The 26,072-nt window shown below is 38.5% G+C and overlaps 1 pseudogene; it reads right to left on the reverse strand.

Moving 5' to 3' along the window:
- LOC131732197 (transcription factor 7-like 2) overlaps positions 1-22,860 on the reverse strand; it is a 41,332-nt pseudogene extending 18,472 nt beyond the window's left edge.
- Between the last annotated feature and the right edge of the window lie 3,212 nt (positions 22,861-26,072).

The raw sequence follows: 26,072 nt of genomic DNA on the forward strand, positions 1-26,072 counted from the left end.
TGCAAGGAATGTGTGTGAACAGTGCAGTTTACTACAGGCTAATGGAAAGCAGAAATACACCAATTACATGTAGAAATTCATTAGTACAAAGAGGACATTCTCAAATATGAATGTTAACTCTATGCTTTATAACTGTATCACGAATAACTACTGTATCTCCACTGCACAAGCCTGTCACCACGAGATTATAACTAATGCGAACACTTACTGTACACAATCTTACTTAAGTATACAGTACATTTCCTGCACATTAACTCTCTCTCTCTCTCTATATATATATATATATATATATATATATATATATATATATATATATATATATATATATATATATATAATTTTATTATTACTTATCCAGGGCGACTTACAATCGTAAGCAAATACATTTCAAGTATCACAGTACAAGTAATAATACAATTAAGAGCAAGATAAATACAATGACTTTGGTTCAAGCAAGTACAAGTGTGACAAAATACAATTCAATAATACAGCAGATAACAGTGTCAGTGATAGTTACATCAGGATATGATTAAATACAAAATTCTACAGATTAAACACTTGGCAGATTACAGTACTCTGAAGTACAGGATTAAATGCAGTAAAATAGGGGGCAGATAAGAGCAAGTAAAGCGCATTTAAGGAAGGGTGATAAGTGTCCCAGGGGAAAAAAAGAGGAGTTCTACAGGTGCTGTCTGAAGAGGTGACTCTTAAGGAGGCGCCGGAATGTGGTCAGGGACTGGGCAGTCCTGAAATCTGTAGGAAGGTCATTCCACCACTGCAGAGCAAGGGTGGAGAAGGAGCGGGCTCTGGAGGCAGGGGAGCGTAGATGAGGTACAGCCAGTCTTCTACTGCAGGTGGAGTGGAGAGGTCGGGTGGGGGTGTCAGGAGAGATGAGGGTCTGGAGGTAGCTGGGTGCAGTCTGGTCAAGGCATCTGTAGGCTAGTACAAGAGTCTTGAACTGGATGCTAGCAATGATCGGGAGCCAGTGGAGTGAGCGGAGTAGTGGAGTTGCGTGGGAGAAGCGAGGCAGAGAGAACACCAGGCGGGCAGCGGAGTTCTGGATGAGCTGGAGCGGACGGGTGGCAGACGCAGGGAGGCCAGCCAGGAGGGAGTTGCAGTAGTCTAGGCGGCAGAGTACCAAGGCCTGGACCAGGAGCTGGGTGGCGTAGTTGGTGAGGAAGGGTCGGATTCTCGGATGTTGCTCAGGAAGAATCGGCAAGTGCGTGCTAGAATGTGCTGGGAATAAGACAGGCAGGGGTCCAGGGTGACTCCGAGGTTCTTAGCAGAGGAAGATGGAGAGAGTGTGGTAGATTCCAGAGGAACAGAGATAGAGAGATCAGAGGAGGCGGAGGAGGAGGAGGGAAAGAAAAGGAGGTCAGATTTAGAGAGGTTGAGTTTGAGGTGATGCGAGTGCATCCAGGAGGAAATAGCAGACAGACAGGTAGAGATACGGGAGGGGATGGTGGAGTCAGAGGTGGGGAAGGAAAGGAAAATCTGAGCATCATCAGCATAGAAATTGTATGAGAAACCATAGGATGCGATGAGGGGACCCAGGGAGCGGGTGTAGAGAGAGAACAGGAGAGGACCCAAGACTGACCCTTGGGGGACTCCTGTTAAGAGAGGGTGAGGTGTGGAGGTTGGAGGTTATATATATATATATATATATATATATATATATATATATTATATATAAAGTTTATATATATATAAACTTTATTTCCAAATATCTGCAGGTTTTAACCTCCCAACTGCTTAAACTGCAATGGTTTTTTTTTTTTTTTTTTTTTTTTTTTACTGGTCTGACTGTCGTCTGATTTTGTGTTCAGAGTTCTGAATGGTTTCCCTGCTCAAACAGGGGAGGCTGGCTCAGCTGTGCACCCCGAAGGCTGGTTTGATTTCTCTCCACTCCTGTCACTGCTGAGGTTCAGCTGGTGGGCGCTACAATGCGAGCTACAAGATACAACTCTGTCTGTGCTGCTAGAGTGGTGATGCAATACCTTGACAGTAAGTTTACCCAGCGAACTCCAGTGCCTTGAGCTAGAGTCACAGTACGGGAGTTTATTCTTGTCATGACAACATTCACTTGCACATCTTAATCACACTAGATTGGTTGTGGAGGAGGGGGTGAGGGGGGTAGGGGTACTATGTGATATCCAAGAACTGGTTAAGCATGCCCAGGCTACTGGGGTAGACAAAAAAGAAGCAGGTACTGACAGGCAGGAGTTGTGAAGGGTGCACACTGCAGCTCATGAACAGATGCTACCCTGTAGGGATGGCTACAGTAAAGGGATTCGAGGGCGCCACTCAGAAGCTAGGTTTACAATAAACCTGACAGGTCTCAGAGTGGCTCACCTGGTAAAACCACGGCCACGTGGCGTGCAGGGCGAGTCATACAGCGCAGGGGAGAGTCCTGGCTGTGCAAAATCGCCTCCCGTGGGTTAGGGAGGCAAAACCAGCAGGGACTGTTTCTCATCGCGCTACAGAGAACCCTGCTTTGTCCTCCAGAGGCAGGTAGCTCGCCGACATCTGCTCTCGAGTTCCTGGATGTAAAAGATGAAGCACGCTTGGTCGTGCGATAGAAGGACGTCCACTGTGTGGGGAATTGCTGCGGTGAGGGGAAAAAATAATTGGACATTCCAAATTGGGGAGAAAAAAAAAAAAAATCAGGGGTAAAATAATTGGGTGCACTAAAATAATGTAATAAATAAATAAATAAGCAAACAAATAAAATAAACCTCACTAAAATCAAGAGCTAACTACAGTAGAACACACAATCCATATACAGCAGTGTACACCTTCATTAGAACACTCCATTGCTTCTGTTTTGATTTGTTGTGCATATGAAATCAAACCACTGCACATGAAAATCTTGGAAATTTGTCAAAATAGACAAATTGCCTAATTTAATTGATGACTTTAATAGGCTACACATGCAATTAAGTTAAAATAGTAAAAGAAAAAGAACACAGTCACAAATGGTAAAATTAAGACTTTTTTTTTTAACTTGTTTAAGATGCCTAATTAAAGCACAAAGTGGTCTAACATTTTCACACAGGAGTGCCTATTGTTTCTATATCACTGATTACTGAACGAAAATTGAAATTCTCACCCTGAGGTTTTCATGCAGGTAATAAGAAGAATAACAACTTGTACTACAACATAAGCCATTAGATAGACACTGAAATATCCTTCTGGAAAACGTGTCATTAGAATCAATTGAACACCAACATCACTGTGGCTCCATGACAAAGGATGAATAAGGCTAACCACTGAAATCCTAGAGGCTTTAAAATCAGACTCCTCAAATCAAGCAAGTGTGTGATTTAAACAGTAGTATATTATCAAGCTGCGCATTGTTCAGGCAGGCATTTAATTGCAACCCCGAGCACCAATTTCGAGGATTGCGTTACTAATGGGGTTTTACATTGTAAAAGTGTCTGCATGTCTTAAAGAGTTAATGTCCTGGGCCTTTCTCACCACACCTTAGCAGTCTTGTATACCTCTCCTGCTATTGTGCCTCTCAATGGACTTGTAAGCACTACATTTTCATGTACCAATACTTTAATTACTAAAGGCTGATTAAATTATATGCACTGACTGACAGTCCCCTGGAGGAAATAATAACGTTAACCATCAGCGAGCGACTCCTGTTACAATCTGGAGCTACACTGGGCCTGCCCAGTAGTGCCTTAGAACAGTAGTCATGTTACACAAACAGTGTGCAAGCCAAGGCCTTTAGGAAGAAATCAGAGTCTGGGACAATGAAAGCTCTGTTTAGGAGGGAGGAACAGGGGAAAATGTCATTTTGCTTATATATAAGCAAAGTAATCAAGACTGAACATGTAACCAGCCGAGCATGGAGAGATGGAATTTTTTTAGCAGCTTATATTATAACAGTTGCACGTATACTATGATCTTTATTTATTTATTTATTTACGTATTGATGATCTTGTTAGTGGCTTCTTCTACATTTAATGATAAACATGTGTTTTTAACGCCTTTGCCAGCCCATGTGTGTTTGCGTATGGCCCACACTTCCTTGACACGTGTAGTTTACCAAGTGCTTTTTTGTCCTCTGCAACTGGCTTGCAGAAATCAATTAGATCTGGAATAGAAAATGCCAAACAGTGTTCACTAACATACGCACACGTTAGTAACGGTGGTATCTACTCGATCTGTTGTGCCTATCCTCCCTGTAGTTGGCTCGGTGCATGTAAGGGTTTGGTTACTTAGCTGTGCTGAGAATAATTTGAAAAAGGGCCTTTTTGCCACTGCTTCCATAATTCAGACAGCGGTTACCAACAATACAAAAATGCAGCCCAGGAACGTCATTTTTACGTACCCACTGTCCATACGGCCTATTTAAAGAATCTCTTTCTTCACACCACTGCCAATGGCATTTGTTTTTCACAGATTTATGAATGAGAGCTGTGTCAGCTCCGTGTTTTAAGAAGACTGGCATGACGACTTTGTTGCTTGTGCTAGTGGAATCCGCCAAGCTTAACCTCCATCATACAGCCACGCAGTCAATGATAATGTGGTTAGAAAAAAGAGTGCAATAAATGAGAATGAACAGAAATGACGTTCGCCACCTAGGGGCTAATTATAAAACTACAAACAAATAGTTTATACGGATATGTAAAGTAATACAAGAAACGTCCCTATAGACGGAAAACTCACACCCAGATAGATAGATAGATAGATAGATAGATAGATAGATAGATAGATAGATAGAGATATATATCTACATAGATATATATATATATATATCTATATCTATATATCTATATATTATTATTATTATTATTATTTATTTCTTAGCAGACGCCCTTATCCAGGGCGACTTACAATCGCAAGCAAATACAAATACATTCAAGTGTTACAATATAAGTCATACAATAAGAACAAGAAATACAATAATTCTCAAGTGTGACAAACCACAATTCAATAATACAGCAGATAATAGTGAAAGTTACATCAGGATATGATTAAGTAGTGATAGTTACATCAGGATATGATTAAGTACAAAATACTACAGATTAAACACTTGGGAGATTACAATATTCTGAGGTACAGGATTAAATGCAGTAAAATAGGGGGCAGATAAGAGCAAAATAAAGCATATTTAAATGAAGGGTGATAGTGTCCCAGGATACAACAGAGGAGTTCTACAGGTGCTGTTTGAAGAGGTGAGTCTTAAGGAGGCGCCGGAATGTGGTCAGGGACTGGGCAGTCCTGACATCTGTAGGAAGGTCGTTCCACCACTGCGGAGCAAGGGTGGAGAAGGAGCGGGCTCGGGAGGCAGGGGAGCGTAGCGGAGGTAGAGCCAGTCTTCTAGTGCAGGCGGAGCGGAGAGGTCGAGTGGGGGTGTAGGGAGAGATGAGGGTCTGGAGGTAGCTGGGTGCAGTCTGATCAAGGCATCTGTAGGCTAGTACAAGAGTCTTGAACTGGATGCGAGCGGTGATCGGGAGCCAGTGGAGCGAGCGGAGTAGTGGAGTAGCGTGGGCGAAGCGAGGTAGAGAGAACACCAGGCGAGCAGCAGAGTTCTGGATGAGCTGGAGCGGACGGGTGGCGGACGCAGGGAGGCCAGCCAGGAGGGAGTTGCAGTAGTCTAGGCGGGAGAGTACCAGGGCCTGGACCAGGAGCTGGGTAGCATAGTTGGTGATATATATATATATATATATATATATATATATATATATATATCTATATATATATATATATATATATATATCTATATATCTCTATATATACATATACACACACACACACACACACACACCCTGTCTTGGTATCTCGTTTCAACGCAACAGCCAGCATCTTGTTAAATTCTCTTTCCTACTGTATTTAAAAATTAAATTACAGCTGAGATCCACTTTAAAACATTATATATATATATATATATATATATATATATATATATATATATATATATATAAATTTTTTTTCTAATTTTTAACCAATTTATCATACGATATTGTACTGCTAAGAAATAAATAATAATAATAATACTGCACGTTATCTAATCACAACACATTAGCCTTTTAAATGAGGAGTGGGTAAATGAGGTGTTTTTTAAATTAAATAAATTGTTTATTCAATGAATGAATACTTTCCTATAATCCCTTTTCTAATGTTATTAATATGAAGGAATCTAATTGAATTAGAATTAGTCCACTATTATTCAATGCAAGGCTTACTGTATGTTCCCTCTTCTACATGTGGTATATTAGATAAGGGCACTGTAACAGATCTTTCTTGCTAAAGTACAGCAGCCATGGGCAGGTGAAAGGTTACCCACAGCAAAGAGACTTGCATCTTCTCCATGGCAACCGGTTATTGTCCACCTGCATCAAAGAGGCTCCAAAAAGCATGATGTTAAATGCAGCCCCCGTACGGCACGCTCACACCAAGATAAAGAAGAATCCCACACAAGGGTGACCGCAGAAGTACTGCCGAACCCTCTGTTGTGCAATTACTGGTATTATATTACCATACAGTCTCTTTGCATGGTCTCAGCTCGCACATACAGTATGACGTGCTGTACAGAAACAGCATATTGAATTGCGATTGATGCTGATCTACAGAAAGACAATGCACTTGATACGAAAACAGTGTTCTGAATTGTCACCATGAAAAGTATGTTATGTACAGTAATCACGGCACTTTATGTATTGGAACACTTCTGAATTGTTCCTGGCATTTGTGCTTATTACAGCTGAGAATGCAACTGATGTACAGAATCTCCGTAGTAAATGCTGACTGGAATTTATATACTGTATTAGAAAGTGTTTTTGGCAAGTAGAAAAGCTGATGCACTAAAATGCATATTGTAAGTCAAATGTAAAGTGTAGGAGTGTAGGTGTGTACGTGAGTGTTCGCACAGCAAGTCTCAGTTTGGTTAGCTTTGGAAGTTTGCCAACAGGAGAAAAAGGACTGTACTGTAGGCTCTTATGTGAACATCCTTGGTCACTGACAAGTTAAAACAAAACACACACACACACACACACACACACACACACACACACACACACACACACACACGGGCAAAGACCGATCGATTAAGGCTTTACTTTCAAAGAGCTTTCATTGATCTTTTTCGATAGACCTGCAATAAATCAAACTAGATTGACTCACAGGAGAATGGGGCATAATCCTTTAGTCAGATCCGGGAGAACTCAAACCAAACCAGCTGTTAATTTAGGCTTTACAAGATAAAGCATGAGAAATCCAACCTGATGTACCTCAGGGTAAAGGCTTACATCATCTCTGTAAAGCAATCGACTTATTGCCAGTTTCGGGAGCTAATCAGAGCTCTCAGTGACTTGTGGCCGGTGTCATTTCTAGGTTCTGGAAAGTAGGGAGTGAAAATCTGGAAGATCAGGGACACATATGGAGGGGGTTGAGGGAGAAAATGTAAAGCCGCTAAATCATATGTTTCTGCTCTGGTATCGTATCATAGCAAGTTATCAAAAGTACTTCTCTTAAAAAGAAGTGCCACTGTAGGAAGTATTTCACTTCTCATTTTTTATGTCTCAAGAATCTTACAGCAGCTATTGAGCAATAATACTGTAAAGATTAACACAGGAGTGAAGTGAGTTTGTGACGAGCTAAAGAATTGCAGTGTCACAGCTGCTGTGGGCTCTTATAAATCAGCCAGAGTTCACCGCCTCTGTCCAATATGTACGTAATATCACGTACATATTGGACTCTATTACTACTTTTAAAGCCTTGGAAAGAAAGTCACATTTTGGACCTTCATTGAGGGTGTGAAATTGACATGTAGATTCAGAAATGGTTCATGACTCAAACAGCTATGGTTATGATGACCTCATTTTAAATGAAAAATAGTGACTCAAATCAATCTAGGAATGTTTCACAGTCTTAACATTAACCCTCCCTCTCCATTTGAGCGCTGGATTCATACTGTACCAATTTCAAGTACATAAAACAGCTTTAATAAAATAAAATGCATGATCTTGCTGAACTCACTGACGCCGCGTTTGGTGGTCTGTTACTATATGCAAGGAGATCACAAATTAAATCCAATTTCAGGTAATACACAGCCTTCGTATTGGTTTTACAGAAGGCTGAAAAAAGCCAGACTTGTTTCTGGATAAAAGCCAAGGGAAACTGATCCTTAGAGTCAAAACAAAACTGCATGTGGAATATGAGTTAAAACAGGATTACCAGGGACAGAAACTGTGCCTCGAGTCTGGTTCTACATGCATTTCAAAGACTGCATTCATTATTCCAATATCTAGCTAGCTATCTACTATACCATAGAAGACAGACTGGACTTCTCAGACTGACCATTACTTAATTACGTATATCTTTAATGTCAGGAGGTAAACACACCGAGTCTCTTCACGATATAATGCCCAATTAACATGTTTACTAATGTCTAGCTTGTAGGCCTAGTATTCCATTGTGGTTTATTTTGTGCCACCTACTGAAAGAAAGTAGAAGAAAGCAGCTTAACACAGCATACGTCCTTCTGGCAAACATAGTTAAACAAGGTAACTGGTCTACTTTTAGTGAAACACTCACTTCCACGGAACAGAGCCACAAGAAAATCAATGCCTAATTTTAGCAAAATCATCAGCACCATTTCAAAAGACGAAACTGTATATGTTAGGCTTAAACAATACCGCGTTGTCTTTTGGGAGTTTCTGGGGTTTAATCTTGCTCAAACACTGAGCAAACAAGTTACTCAAGTATATGGTTGCACTGCCAATGGTCGTAGAAAACAATTCGGGGGGGTGGGGTAGGGGGGGGTGGTTTCAGAATTTGAGGCCACAGGTCCAGTGCAACAAATCATACATCACAATCAATCTAGGTACAGCAAGGGAGTGCCAATACATAACACTGTACAGCAATGAGATACAATGCAAGAATCCCCTACAATGAACAGGAACGGCATACTAACTGGATCAGAGGACCGGAACAGAAAATAAGAGCATGCACACTCAAAATGAGCCAGAGCACCCACTACTATTAAAGCCAGTCTTCCAGTCACTGAACCAGCTGAATGGTCCAGTTCCAATCTAGCATACAGTACACACCTTTAGATTGAGAGAGGTTAAGGTTGGATTCATTCTTGACAGGGGGGATTGTACTCCAGGGTGGTGGTTCTAAGAGTAACGTATTGGTTTGGGGAAATCTAAATAACTGCAGTTACACAGATAGTCCCACAGCTCGTGGCGGAGACAAGATAGGCGACGCCAGCCATACAAGTCCATTAAAACTTATATTGAAAAACTCTTAGACTCTACAGACCATAACTGGGAAAATGCACAATATAGAAATCTAGGCTATTTTCTTTTTGGAAACTCACTTTTAATGAGCTGTTTTTTTACATTTGAAAGTGAAAGAGTACCCAAACGACAAGTGCCACAAATTCAAATGCCACCTCTATTCAACTGCCCATTCCCAATGGCAAATTAAAACTGTGCTGATTCATTCAATCTTGAAACAGTAAACTGGTCTGACCAGCTCAAGAGGAGGAGCAGTGAAGAAATAGTGAGAATCACTTCAAGAAATCACAGGGATTATAGGAGATCCCCTCCCCCGCCCCCCTTCCACAGCAACTAAACAAAGAGATGGATAAATCCATCCCTTTGCAATTACATCACAGGCAAATCCTGTCATCAGCCGTTTCTGTGGGCTGCTTCGTGAGAGCTGTCAGAAATCATTATTGCTGTCTGATTTCAGAAGTTGACGGGTCATTTTTGTGGCTACCAGCTGCCAAGGGAAAGGGTTAACTATCGTGTGACAAAGCGTCATATCGCCACATGAAGCGCTCAGTCTTAAAGCTGTGACAATTACAGAAATTACAGTGTCTAATGGTATTAGGCATATTGCCTCTGCTTAAAGGGCGGTAAAGCTTTTCAGCAGCTTGCATTAGTAACCGCTCAACTGTCTGTCAAGTGACATACAGTGCACTTTGTAGACAAAACCACAAACCAAGTCTTTAACCAGAGTACAGTTAATATGAACTATAGCGCATGCATACAGTAAAACCCTCTAACTGTTGATAACAAACCCATGATCTTTTAGAAATCAAAACCCAACACACTTCGAATCTGTGGTTTCCAACTGTAAACCGACTGCCTTTCTTTTTCGTCTTTTACAGTAACCACTGTTTTGCATACCGCTTTTTCATAGCACTGCAACAGTTTAAACACAGCTGCTTACATCACACTGCAAGCTGTTACAGGAGGCAGCATCGGATGCTTTCACAAAGCACAGGCATGTTGCTGCTACATTCTATCATCTGCTGCATCAAACACAGAAATCAGGAACTACACTTTAAAAACGACCCTTTAGAAAACAAAAAGGCCAATCTGATACTGTAAGCCCAGGGACTAGCACAAAGTTCAATAAAGACATTTACAAAATGTGTAACGCATTCTGATTTAAATTGTATCAATCATGATCCCTAAAATATACAGCCACTCCAACAGATCAAAAGCCAACCAACTTACTACTTGGCAAACAAACCAACAAAGTCACTGCTCTGTCGATGGCTTAATTCTGGTTTTGACCACGTAAAAAACAAGCTTTAGGCTCAGTCACAGGACTGTATCCATGGTTAAAAAAAAAAAAAAAAAAAAATAGAAAAATGAAATTCATCAACAAGTAAATTGCATTAGTGCAGCTATGTTCTCAAGCTGAAGAGCAGAATGGCATGCCTAGAAGACATTGTATTGTAACCTAATTGCAAGCAGCAATGAACCCTGGTTCTAAAGTTCACTCCGAGTACGAATGTCAAACTGAGTCAGTTATACTTGGCAAACAGACATTCCCTGCACAGAGAAACCCCAGCACGAGTAAAAGCTTTGCACAAATGCAAATTCTAATACAGTGGAGGCCCAGTCACTTCTCTATTGATTCAAGCTATCAATAGTAGTTCAAGACAACAGAGCCACTCTTTCTGCCTCATGGACTTTTCATTGGCTCATTTGCACAGCCCATCTGCAGCAAGTGCATCTTTTTGTCATTTCAGCCCGCCCGATCCATTTGCATTACCCGCTGAAACGGCAAGAAATAAGCCCAAAACTGCCACAGTGCATCTCTTCCAGCCCGTTCTCTCTCTGACTAATGCTCTCTGACACTCGTACATCACCCGCAAATTGGCCAAATGAATTAACCACGGCTCTGCTTAACATTACGAGATTTAAATGGATTTTCTCTCTCCAGGTCTGCCCAATAATTGCATTTATCCATCTTGTTGAAGTCCAGTTTACACTTGCTAACATCATGCCAATTCCAGCTACATTTTCTGCTCCAGTGGCAGGAGTGTAGGAGATTTGTCATCGGATCATAACAGGTAATTCAAACAACAATTAGTACGACGACGGCCCGTATGTCAACGTCTGCTCCCAGTCAGCGCAGTTCAGACCCCGCGCTCCCTGCTCATGAAGATGAATTGTGCTCACAATTCTTTAGCTTCAATCATCAACAATACTGACTGGAACAGCCGACAGTCCAAAGCGGGCAGGGCCCATTATGATCACAAACTCTTTGCACCTGCAAATGCTTGCAGAGAAGGCATTGCTGCTGCCAATGCTTCTTACTGTTTCAGAAAACAAGCCCCCTAAACTTAAGTCAAGCTTCTGGTACTGAAAACTAATTACAAGATTGAGGCTATTAAACTGTATAAGTCCTGTACAGAATCGTGAAGGTATAGTTTTTTTTGTTTTGTTTTGTGTGTGTATTTAAACAGTAATACATTAGTCACACAAGCCACAAGAAACAATTCAGCTATATAAATAAAAGTAACTCTCCTTTTTCTAGTGGCTCAGGAAATGTACCCAACTTAAACAGCACAGCCTTCCCTGGGTTGCTTATAATACATATTTGTAAAAAGGCTCTGCAAGTACAACAATGGCCATTATATTTCAGGACTAGTATGCTCCCAGAACACTGGTTGTTCTCTACTTTCTTCACAGCTTTTCAGACAATGTATACATTATTTGTAATCTTCGTCCGAAGAAGTTGAAGTTGATACCATTCCTGCTTATAAATGAACATGTCCTTATGCTTTCTAACACTGAATATATTTCAGGTATCAGACAGTCACCTGGAAAGAATTTCACATATTAAAACAGTATAAAAAAAATTAAAAAAATTAAATATGTTCTAAAGACCGTGAGACAGGGAACATTACAGGTAACAGTCTATTTGTTATCAATGTACTTGTTAATCAGTGCCTGTGTTAATTAAATCTTAATTCAGAACTAGAACAGCAAATTTTAAATCTTTACACACGTTATAGTCTAGATTCTTATACGAACTATACAATATGAACTGTTAAGGTAGCACATCTGTACAGAGTGCAGCACCAACTTCTTCATTCAGGTCTTCAATGCACTACATTTAATTTACACAAAAAATGAAGAGAAAGGGGAAAGCTTTCCTTCACCCTAAACCATTCAGTCCTTTTCTTTGTTTCGCAGCCCAGAGTACCCAGCCCAGAGTACTTCCATTCACGTGTAGTCTATCAAACTGGATTGGATTTCATTAGCCTTCGTCAATTTAATGCACGTCAACGTTTGCAATATTTCATGCTAAATCCAACCCTAATCCTACGCTTAGTAAATTAATGTATTTCTGCATTTGGAAAAACAAGCGCATTCACCTTTTGTGTAAATAAGAATGTAGCATTTTGACAAGCAAACATACTGACAATCATCTTATAATCCCCCATCTGTCCTTGGATTTAATCAAACAGCAACTACAACTTTAATTAGGAGCATTACAAATATAAAACATCGGCCACCAATGCATCTTGTAGCCTTCGTTTTTACAATGTATCTTTCAGTCCTGTTTATTCCCAGCTGATTTAATATTGTTGCCAGCTAATTTACCGTAATTCAATGTCAAATGGAATTTCACTCTGAATTTAATATACAGTCGTAGCGCATATTTGTGAGAAGAACAAATGCTACAGTACATCTTGTAAGGCACCTCAGCATTCTGGATCTGAAAAAACCAAGGTTATCTTCATGTATTTTCCCAGTAAACAAAACCAAAACTAAACTGGACACACAAATGGTACAAGAGATAACTGAAATGCCTTTTTCCCAATTATTCTTAAGCTGGTGGTACAGGACCTGTTACTGTAACTGTACTGCAGGTTATCGATGATCTTTATTTTGAAATGTGAAATGTCTAGAGGGCGCCCAGAGAGTCTCTTGTAGGAGGAGGCCCTTTTTGTGAAAGAAACGCTGCACTATTTTTTTTTTGGTGTTGTTGTTGCTAAAAGGCCAATTATAGCAGGATTACATAAGACACTGAATCATATCTCTCTTCAGAAATACAATTTTGTACAAGAAAAAATATAATTATTTCACCCGAATAGGGTGCTAGACTAATATTAGAAGAAGGAAAGTTTAATTATTCCTAAAATAGCCACAAAATAAGTTACAGAAATGATCGCGTATGAAAACATGTAACATTCAACATGCTGGTCCTGAATGATCCATCTGGGAGTCTTCAGGTCTCTAAAGCTGTTAGGCACATGTGTGCTTTTTACATTGTAAATTCAGGACTTCTTACTGCCAAATACATCCCAATAGGGTAACAAACAGCACCCTTGGCAAAACCAATAACACTCCTGTTCCTAGTCTATAAAACCCCTCACCATGCTTCATGCAAAATGCAAAACTGAATAAAGCTGAATACAATTCCCAGGGCGCTTCTTTTTAAAAGAGAGGCGCACAACACTAAAATTACTCACGACTGTTCAGTTTCAAATAAAAGTCCACTGCAATTCCAGGACTGCAATAGAATCCTTTTTTGTTTTTCTTAAGAACAGAAGTTAGGGAAGGGAAGTGGGACTTTATGAATCCATCTGTAGTCAGTAAGGGCATGGAACGAGCGAGACTTAAATCAGTTAAATGAAACTAACCCACTCACATGGCTCGTCTGTCAAACCTGGCAATAGCCTTGTCCCCCCCGTCCCCCCTTTCCTTGTGAAAAAAGATAAATCTGATCCCTAAAGGATCTATTCTTTGGACATCTAAGCAGGAACTGAGCGCGCTCTCATTACCGTGACATTAACAGCAATTATGCGCCCCATTCAAACACCTTTTGTGTCCTGGACGAAGTTCTCTGCGAGCCTGCAATGTTTGGCCTGAGAACTGCTCTCCCTTGAAAGCACTTTCGAGCTCCCGACACCGAATGCAACATTCACAAGTTCCTCCTTTTTCTTTCATCCGAGCAATTTTCATTCACTTCGCTACCAACTGCTTCAAAGCCGGAAAAAAAGGAGCATGTCAAGCCTTTTCACTGGCACTGCAGCCACAGAGTTCTTACAGCGTCAGCTACATACAGAATTCATACAGCGACACAGTGAAGGCCTAAAAGAGGATCCCTCAACGGATCTCACATTGTTACTGTAAGGTGGGTGGAAACACAGTTTTATACAAGGTTGCACATCTTCCAACAAAAAAAAAAAACAAAACAACTAAAACACCAGCACATTTGAACCTGCGGCACCTCTGCCAACCACTAGCCCCCACAGCCTGCAGCATCAATCCAGGTGTCCACTCAACTGTTTATTCAAGGGTTTCATTTTTAAAAAAGGAGAGAGAGAGAGAGAAAAGCAGTCGTCTTTGTCAAGGCACTTCTATACTGTGTGTGTGCCCGTGTGTAAATTCACAAGCCGGGTTTATTTAGTGCTCTTTTCTTGTTCAGTATCAGTATCAGTGCCACCTAACAATGTATTTGATGAGGTTTGAACTGTGGGCATTCATTTTTTATGGTGCATACTTTCCATTTATAGTTTTAGATTCTCATGTCCCAGTTTATTCCTTTTTAGGATCTACCTTAATATCACTCCTTCATTTTTCATTTCTGAACGAACGCAGACGCATCAGTTACCCTTTCACCTTGTAACAGTACAGCCCTCTGTCAGTCCCCAAAGTGGAGACGTAACAGCTGACCTTCACAAGCTTACCAGGCAATACAATACAATGAAGGGTGCAGGTTTGTCATATTTGGGATATGTACATCACATCTTGTGGCTCTAGGATACTTTTATATACAATTGCAAGACACTTAGATTCAGTGCTTCTAGAAAGGCTTGCCTAGAAGTTTTAAACAGTACAAGCTATACAAAATCATGCTATTGAAGACATGTGTATGCAAACGTGTATTGCACATTTTAATTATTTTACTTCTCACATTTACAGCTAATTTTTTTTTTTTTCTTTTTTTATTTTACAACATATATTTTTTCACTGTTATTATTTATTTTCTTAGCAGACACTCTTACCCAGGGCGTACTATTATACTCATTAATACCCTTTGCTCCCCACACGTAGAATGAATAATTTATTTTCCATGTTTTGAGTAACAGTCTGTGCCTGTAGACTATATTTAACAGAGCTGACAAACGTTGTCTTCCAGATGTACCAGAGCAATCTTTGTATTCAAGCGTTATGGAAATGCATAACTTAGGGGCCCAGTGTTTGGCTGCTAAGCCAAAGTCAATTTGCAGAAATGAAACTGGGTAGAAATGACCTGCAGATCACAACATTTCTTCCCAACAGATAAGCGCACTAACCCAAACAAACATTCAGTTATGCTGAATTGTCCTTGAAGTGTGGCTTAAATAACTGTACATACTGTTTAATATAAAAAGTACATTTCAATAGCTATTTTAAAAAAAAAAAAAAACAGCTCAGATCTAGTGTAGGTAAATAACCATTTTTGACAGACACTAATTATGTTCTCCTATTCAGGAAGGTATAATAACACAATGCACCTTGGCCTACTAACTCATAGGAATGTGGGCCACCAAAAGTCTATTAGCAGACTGTCAATCAGTTTGAAAAACTACGACTGACAAAAAGAGATACCAACCCTTTTTAAAAGAGGTACCATCCCTTTTTACATGCAATAACTCAATGGGGTTACTGCCTGTGTATTCTCTTTAAACAATCCAGACAACTTTATATATACAGTACAACGTCGCATATCCGACCCCCTGTGGACTGGGGTATAGGCGGATAGGTGAAAAAGTCGGATTTGCGAATAGGTTAGTGAACAAAAAACAACACGCAAACTGCTTCAAACATGGGGGGAATTTTTTGCTTTAGAAGTAAGCAAACGTAAACGAGATTAATTAGGCTACAAATACACAGTGTTGCTATGCGGTTAGCCATCTCCACGTAAAGCTTTAAAAAAAAAAAAATACAAAACAGTAACAAAAAATGTACAGTAACCTGCAACTGATGGCTTCTTTCTTAACTCTAGAAGTCCCTGCCTCCCTGGTTCTGCTTTCTTATACTTTGCGCTCTTTCTTGATATTGCCAACAGCCGATAAGCAGCTCGGTTTGAATATTGCTTTGGCTATTTTAAAACAAACGGCCGGTAAGCATTGCATTTATGAAGCTTGCTTTGTTTAATTCAGATGCATTTAAAAGCTACAACACCACACTGCCAATATCTGCAAGCGTGCACTCCATCATATAAACACATTGCACAAAAAAAAAAGCTTTCTCGAACTGGTGTATTGAAACGTCACTGCTACACACAATGACTGACACACGCACACAACCCGCCTCTCTTAAAGGGGAATGCACCAAAAGGCTGATTGCTATAACGCTTTCTTTCTGTTTTCCATTGTGGAAGCTGCATTTGCTGCCAATGCCATTACTCTCGTAGCCTGCTTTTAATATTTATTTATTTAGCGAGGCGGTTAATTGATCAGGGCGGTTATGTGACGGTCGGATATGCGACGTTCCACTGTACATCATTTTGTTTTATTTTTTAAATCAACATAAACCAATGGGAAGAAGTTTGCTATTCTTTGTTTTTGAACACCATAAATTAAACAGGTCTACCTGAATACGGACAGAGCATTAAATAAGTTGTTCAATGCATTAACAATGAGAAAATATAAAAGCACAAAACAAACAGCGTGGTTTCGGAGTGCATTTCAGAATTGATGCTTCTAAATAGCGCAGTCTGTGAACAGTATCATATGAAGTATGATAATGAAGCCCAGCAAGCTAAACCCCAGCAATCTGCTCAGTAAATATTTACAGCGTGAATCTTTTCCATTCATTCAACACTGCTTACAAAACCCTACTGTACTCTACATCTGCAATTCATTGACTTTACAATTTACCACATGTCGAGATGGGAGAGGTCTCGGCTCCATTAGAATCACTGCACAAGTATGCAAGTGATTTATTGTTTTAAAAACTGGAGGCCGATTTAATGCAACTCCACTTTTCCTGAACATTACTCCTATTGGCAGGACCATGAACAATTACAGTTCGGACTAATTAAGCTCTGAAAATGTGCTGTGCCCCGCTAATGCCTACCAGGCCTCAAATGTATTTTAATGGTGCCAAACTTTAGTTAGAAACTTAACCCCTTTGCATCAAATACATTCATGTACTACTACTTGCAATGTGAGATTCATTAATTAAAAAAAATACACAAAGTGATGTTTGGAAATCATTATTATTATTATTTTTAAACAAAAAAGTAATTTGCAAAACAAAAGGATGCCTATATCCTAAACAAACTGTAACAACCGACACAAAACAAAGTGACGTGCTACCATTAAGCCCCTGTGGATAGCAATTAGGATCCATTAGCATGTAGAGCCAATCTGATAAGGTGCAGGCCTTCTCCAAATCCCTCTTACCCCATTTTATTTCACCTCTCGGGCAATGCTGTTCAAAGCTGCAACCTCACAGACACACACACACACACACACACACACACACACACACAATCCAGATGACAATTCCAATTCTATTGTTACGCTTATCCCAGTAAATTAAACAAGCTGCTATCTACAAACAAGCAACAGTGCTGTTCAGAAATTCAGGGCTGCTTTCAATCCAAATCTGGAGCAAATGTAATAACCTACTCAGCTAAATAGAATTTATTTTCCCCCGGAAAAATAAATTACCTTCATAAAGAAGGAAGAAAGACACTTAATTCATTAATCATACTGGACTTTATGAAAGCAGTTACCTACTAAACCATATAAAAAATAAAAAAAAACAGAATGCCAAAGTTTGGAGAAAGAAAAAACCTCCAAAATACCTGCTAAAAATGAAGCAGAATAACCCTGTTTAACAACAGAACAGCCAGTGACTACGGAGAACTTACTATATAAAAAAATATGATTATTTTCCTTTTTTTAATACGGGAGTGTGTTTGAGAATGTGGTTTGTGCTGTTTGTTTAATTTTTCAAACTGCTTATAATTATATAGGGAAACCCTGACCCATTGCCAGTGTCTGCAGACCTTAGATATTTTAAGGCCAGCATGGCGTTCAAATATCTTAACTTTCAGAAGTCTTACAGGCTGTAAATAAAGCCTGTGGATTTACAAGCCTGTGCTGCCTGCCAGCCAGAGTGTGGCACATTTCTGGTGAGGTGTGTTTCTGCCTGCAGCAGCAGAACTAACCCATTGACTTTAAACACGGGTTTAGACCCAAGCGTTGGACTTGCTAAGAGCAGTGAAAGCAAAAATGTCCAGCGCACCGTGAGCTAATGAGGGGCTCCAGTTAGCACTAAACTATCGATTCTGAAAATATACTGCTGTAGCAAGGCATGATGGTCCAAACTGCTAAATGAAAATACATTCTAGCATTTCAAAACTGGAACAACACTTTATAAGCTGTGGCAGAAATTAAATTTAAAAGGAATTAGAACCCCCCCCCCACCCCCCCCCTCAAGGAATCTCATCACTGTGCTGCAGGAAACATGTAAATCCAGGCTCCCTCACACAGGGCAGACCAAAAACATCCAGCTTAAACACAGCTCCATAGACAGCTGGAAAAATCTCCTCAGAGTTTTTAGTAACGGAACAGAAATGCACATTATCACAAAAATCTGCAGCTATCACTGCCAAATACACTGTCGTTTATATTACTGCTGCGGTTAGTGAGGAGGCACAGTGCTGATGTTTAGAGCTTCCACGTACCGGTACATCTTTCCACATACTAATCTATGTCCTTTACTGGACAAGCATATCAATAAAGAGCTGCAGAACTATTAAATTCAAGCCAAAGCATTAAACAAAAAATGATTACAGCTGTCACTCTGGCAATTGCTAATACAACTATAACAAACAAAATATGCCTTCTCCATTGTGATGGTACAACGAAAACCTGTCCAAGAATCAAGACCTTACATTTTTATTTATTTATTATATTATTTACACCAAATGCATCGAAATAATTTGTTTATTTATTTTAAAGTTGAAATGTAAACATTTAAAGGTGTAATATAAAATAATACCAAGGGCTATTGGTTATAGTGCAGGGTTGGGTTATTATGTGAACATGTGATCACTCTCTCAATGCAGTATTTACGCTATACATGTTTAAATGATGTAATACAGCTTGGCTGCTCACAGTCTTCCTGGTTTTAACAAACAAAGCCTCTTTAAAAGGCACCGAGTGTGGCAGTGAACCGGCATGCCATGACATAGCCCATTTAGTTTAGCCAAACACAAAAAGGTATAGTAGTGTAGCGGACTCAGATTCAGGTACTCACCATGTACAATCATTAAGGAAATGCAAGAGACACATTTTTATTAGTTTTTTAGGATGCCAAGTATTTATTTTATTTTTGTGTTTGTTTTTTCCCTGCCATTTAAAATGTAATGACCTTTGTAATGCTAAGCAAAACTACATGACATGAATATGCCTGGAATGAGTGACACACAGAGCTGTCACAACACCTCATGTGGATGGGTCATTTGAACACTTTTCTCCATTAAACTCAGAAGTAACATCTGTTTTTTTTTGTTTAAGGTGCAAAGGGTTAAACATTACACCATGACAACAGTAATAAGGCATAAACACAAGTGCTATTTAAACCTGAAAGCGTGTTTGTTTAGTTTTTTTAATGTTAAATAAGATTGTCACAGATTAAGACAGCTTTGTTTACAAGTTTTTATAAAGCTTTTTTGCAATCAATATGTAGGCCCGCACATATGACTGGGATGATCTGCAGCCAGGGTTATTTTTAAATGTGGTATTTTTCACCAAATTGAATAATTGCTTATGCCATACTAAATCATATAATTTTTGTTGACTAGCTTAATTAGAAGAAAATTACTATTTTATATTCCTAATAGTCTGCATAATCCCCATACTGGGCAGCAATACCACTTTTTTTTTTTTTTTTTTTTTTTAAGTATTTTATACTTCTTTTTTATTCTTATCTTAAATTTCCAGTGTGCAATATTTCTATCATTTACTAACTTGTACTGCAATAAGATTTTATAACCATAATTATCACAAAAAATACAAAGCATTCGGTGAAACAAAAATTCAAAAACAGCATTTATATTATATAAAATAAGCGTGCAAAATACACTAATTTGACTGCAAATACATTGCACACTCAAGATAAATAGGACACTTGATTAAATTGATAAAGTAGAAAAGTAATACTTTGGGGGGGAAAAGGCAATTTTAAGCCATCATATCTTTATATACTGTAACCATAAATGCAAATAAAAACACGTTTAAAAAAATAAATTAAAAACTCACCATGCAATTAAATAACTGAATTTTACTTAAAAAAAAAATAAATAAAATAAAAACACTAGATAAAATAAGAAAACGTAGGCCTATAATTGTACAATACGCCTTTCTGTAACTGCACTATAATAAGACATGGCAGTTCTAAAGCAGGGACTTATAATTAGAAAGATATATAAACAGCACTTGCTTTAGAAAATTGCCCCAATTGCATTTATATTGTCCCACTGGGACTCGTGTGCTGTAGGATAACTCTTAAATATGTATAATTATTCACTGCTCAAAATATATAAGCAAAGTTGATAGTTGCTATTAACTAAATTCAGTATAAATGCCTTAATTAAACCTTATTTTAAAAAGCTTAAGATTCAAAGGTGCGCCATTATTATAACGACAATGAGGAGCACTTAACCGTAGAAGCAATAATATGGAGGGTTGAAATATTCTAATATTATAAATATCTCTTTCCGGTTAAAATAAATTTCAGACATGTTTAGATAAACGACGTCGTTTTATGATCACTTCAGTTGTATTTTTATTTTGCCAATGTATCAATTCAGATGTTGGATTACTGTTTATTTATTTTTTTACTATTCATTATAAAACAAAGCAATCATTAAAAAAACAAAAAATAACGTGATATCTTTCATCACGGGGCATAGTTATGATGTGGGCTAGGTGGACTGGAAACAAGTGAAATCAATGACCTAATATTCGCGCAAACAAGTTACATTTTTAAACTGTCAGCAATGCACTTTTATATATATATATAATTTAAGGATAATCTATGGGCATTCAGGAATCTGTATAAAAATCAAACATCCAGTGTGCTGTGAACAAAATATTACTGAATAACAATTCACATTCGGCATTCATTTTGCATGGAAGCGACACCTATCATATATCCATACCTATGATGAAATGCAGGTAGAAAGCTAAATTTACATTGCTTTTATTATAAACGATTATAATAAAAACAATACCATGGTATATTGCGCTATAGAATGTGGACTTACAGATCATTTAAAAAAAGTAAAATATTAAATTACATCAGTTTTGACGTACAATAAATATAACACTATCGCGTGTAAAAACAAATGAGAAAGTGCAACCATGTATCTTAAAGTAAAACTATTTTATAAACAGCATACTACTGGCAATGGAATACAAAAAAAAAAAAAAAAAATCACACGCTATTGTACTAACGCAAAATACACTGCAGCTATTCTCTGGCTACAGTAAGCAAAACATGTATTGGTACGTGAAATAAAAATAAATAAATAAATAAATAAATAAATAAATAAATAAATAAAAAGTTAAAATAAACTCCAGCAGCCAAATGAATTATGAAATGCATTAATCGTAACGACAGAATGCGTATGCGGCTAAACAAATGACATTGCACAGAACTTTAAAAAGTTGCGAAACTTTTTTTTTTTTTAAAACAATTAATCACACAGGTATAGATGCATGCATAAATAATCTGACTGCCATCATCACGTGTGTTTTTTATAGTAAGGGAATTAAACACTAACTTACTGTTCGCGCAGTTGGAGAGAGTGATCCATTCTGGAGGTAAGGGCTTGTGTACTGTTCGCGCAGTTGGAGAGAGTGATCCATTCTGGAGGTAAGGGCTTGTGAGATCGGGGATCATTATAAACGGGTAGCCCGGGTATGGTGGGCTCTTAAACAAACCTCCATCTTGCCTTTTTGCTGCTAACATGGCGGGAGTAAAAGAAGAAAACTTTTGTAAGTGCCTTGAAAACTTGTTGTTGTTTTTTTTTTGGCATCTCAGAAACAGTCCTCAATGCAAAACACATACACACGCAAGACTGTGCTTTAGTTTTAAACAAGCCGTGCGAGAGACCAAAACAACAAGTGTGTGATTAAACTCACCCTCCTCTAAACTTTCTCTTGATTTGTCTCTGAAAGTTTCTGATCTAGGCGGAGGCCGTCTTTCCGCCTTGAAATGCAACGAAACACACGGATTTGCATTAAAATAAGAGAGAGAGAGGGAAAGAAAGTTACAATCGGTGCGACATTGCGTGTTTGCAAAATTAAATATTACAAAACATCACTGAATGCACATCTACAATAAAACAGACACGGGGCGATCGGTCCCATTGCCACTTACCTCTGAATCTGACGAGCTGTTTTGATTAGTTTCTGATTCGTTTACTAGAGAAGATTTGACGTCTGCTAAATCCCTTTCTGCTGAAGAGTTCTCCGAAATTTTTTCCTCCTCTGCTCCCCCTTCGTCTTTGAAGGAGATCATTTCATCGTTCGCCCCCAGATCGTCCCCCTCCACCGCCGTTGAGCTGCGGCATTTTCCCCGAGCAATTTTGGGGCAAAAAAACAGGAAAGTTTTTAAACCCTTGATCTCTGTTCCTGGACCCGAGCTAAACTTTAGCTTCTGTATAAGCGTTTTCCAATGGCTGGTGGTTTGTACAAACTAATAAAAAGGGTGATTCTTGGCAGAAAAAGAAGCCTGAGATAGAGCTGAACCGCTCGGATTGAGTGAGTTGAAGTTGGTCGGAAGTGGTTTTCAGTTCAAAGGCGGCGCTGATTGACAGATAGAGGGGATGGAAATAGAGAGAGTCTGGATTCAGGGATTATTGACAGGGGAGAAACACACAAGAAACTAATGAGATTCAAACAGGGAGGGACCATGAAGTGACGTTTTCATAAATAGAGAAGGGCAGGAAAGTAAGAAAAAAAAAAAAAAAAAAACACGGGTTGAGAAAGCCGGCGGACTAGTCTTTAGCTTTGCAAAGCAAGCCAGAAAAAGACGAGAACTAAGCAGGGAAACCGCACAGGATCGCCTCACCAACCAGCTCGTGCAGTAATGACTGCAGAATAAGCGGAAGATAATAGTGGGTAACAGTAATTTTGGTAGTATGGTTAGCCACAGTTGTCACTACACCGAGTTCCTAAAATTACTATTTATGTTTCTACAGTGGTAGAATAGTTTTAGTTCTGTAATTATTTGACTCACAATAACTTGGGGTTTCGGCATGCATTAAAAAACAAAAGCATTGCATTCTTAAAAAAAATAATAATAATAATAATAAAAAATCATTACTGTATTTAATATGCAAATGTACCACGTTACAAATATTTAATTATACAAATATATAGAATAACTTTTAAAAGCACTGACTCCCATCCGTGCTTTTAAAAGTTATTCTATATATTATAATACCAGTTACAGGTTACGGAGGCTACATAAGCTGGACACAGTCCTAAACTTGAATTAAAACTCGCACACCACAATAAAAGTGTGACACAATTAATGCATTGTGAAATTTATTTTATGTTTAGGTGTGTATTAACAACCAGCGCAGGAATAAATAAACACATCTAATAATAACATAAATAAAATAGATTTAATATACTCTGTGTTTTATTATTATTATTATTATTATTATTATTATTATTATTATTATTATTATTATTATGCAGAATGGCATTAAAATTATGCAAAAACTAATGATGACTGTAAATATATATATATATATATATGAAAGGAAAAAATATTTTATCAGTAACAAAAAAGATGAGAGAAAATACCCCCGCCCCACCCCCAAAAAAAGGTATAAAAATGCAAAAGCTAGCAAGAGAAAAAAAGGTGGGTGGAATTGGTAGGAAGGGTTCTATTATCAGCTAAAGGTCTTTTTAAATGCAATCCAGTATGGGCAAATGCTGAGGGCTAATGAGCCTCCCTCCGATCTAGGGAACATGCTTTGTTCATAAATAAAAGAACAGGAACTGGCCAGTCTACAGATTTTTCTTGTCACAGAGTTTCCATAGTTCAGGAGAGAGAGAAAAAAAAAATACTACTAAAAAGTTTTGAGCTATTACCTTTTCTTTTTGGCCCAGTAGAAAGAAGAAAAAAAAAATCATGTGTTATTGTTTTTTTTGGGTTTTGTTTCCACATTGTATTCTGAATTCATGAATGTTTGTGGATGTCTGCTCCACACTGGGGGTAGAAATAAAAATGGAGACACTTGTAGTGTCTATTCATTTTTATTTATATGCATATCAACAGTTGTATCTTAGCAATAAGTACTAAGGGAGGCTGTGTGGTCCAGTGGTTAAAGAAAAGGGCTTGTAACCAGGAGGTCCCCAGTTCAAATCCCACCTCAGCCACTGACTCATTGTGTGACCCTGAGCAAGTCACTTAACCTCCTTGTGCTCCGTCTTTCGGGTGAGACGTAATTGTAAGTGACTTTGCAGCTGATGCATAGTTCACACACCCTAGTCTCTGTAAGTCGCCTTGGATGAAGGTGTCTGCTAAATAAACAAATAATAATATCTATTTTTTTGTGTTTCTGTGCAAAGTATATTGAGATGTGTCTGTTATTAATTAAAAAAATGTTGGACCTCCTAATGGCATAGCCTGTGCTGTTCATAGCAACAATCATGGTAAGGGGTTACTGTCGAACGGTTTGCCAGCTCTCCTCGGAGAAAGATGAACACATTACATAAATGCCTGTTCTTAGCATGAAGAACTTGGCATTACACTTCCAGCATTTAGTCAGATTTCCTGACTGATTTGCCTGTTGCAAGGAAAGCTTTACTCACCGTCTTTACCTAATTTCTACCTCATAGCTTTTTAACCAGTTCAAATTCATTCTGTTTTCTGAATAACATGCAGGTTAACCACCAGTTTTTGCTTGCAGTGGCTTTCTATATTACCTGGACTACAGTGATACAACAATTGATTTCAGTTTTATTTCATTATGTGTAGTCTTAGCCGAATTCCAAAATCAAATTGAACATAAATGGTTTGCTAGCTTCAGAGAGGTTCACATTATGTCATTAGGTAGGCTTTATCCCTGGTAAGTTGGTGGTATGCAAATCATTGAGATGCTTTTCCAAATATCAACAGACAGTTCAATATAGAAAACAGAGCACAACCGGGTGGTGGCTGTAGAGCTATAGAATCACCCTATAGAATTAAGTAATTGTGCTTCATAAAGTCGAATGAAACCTGCTGAATAATGTTACGTTACCATATTGAATTAAATACTGCTTTGTAGTTTTCCATATACTTAATGTAAAAATTGACAAAAATTGAAAAATGTGACATTTTGTGACAAATCTCAATCCTAAAATTCTAAGTAATGCAAAACTTTTGACCAGAGCTGTAAGTCACAAATAAGATCAAATACAGGACCCTGTTCAAAATGAAATATGTGAAGGTTTCAGGAATATCGAACCATGCTCATTAAAGCACTTTAAAAAGTGGCCTTAAAACAACATTTATTATTCAAACTTACTATTCAGGAGCTTCCTTTCCATTGTGGCATACACATGTACATTTATGAGACAAAGACATGACTTTAGCTTGAATGAGAGGATGAACGTGATTGGAGCTACACTTTAGCTTGAATGAGAGGATGAACGTGATTGGATCTACACTTTAGCTTGAATGAGAGGATGAACGTGCATGGATCTACACTTTAGCTTGAATGAAAGGATGAACGTGCTTGGAGCTACACTTTAGCTTGAATGAGAGGATGAACGTGCTTGGAGC

Source organism: Acipenser ruthenus, unplaced genomic scaffold, assembly GCF_902713425.1.
Source record: "Acipenser ruthenus unplaced genomic scaffold, fAciRut3.2 maternal haplotype, whole genome shotgun sequence".
Lineage (NCBI taxonomy): Eukaryota > Metazoa > Chordata > Actinopteri > Acipenseriformes > Acipenseridae > Acipenser > Acipenser ruthenus.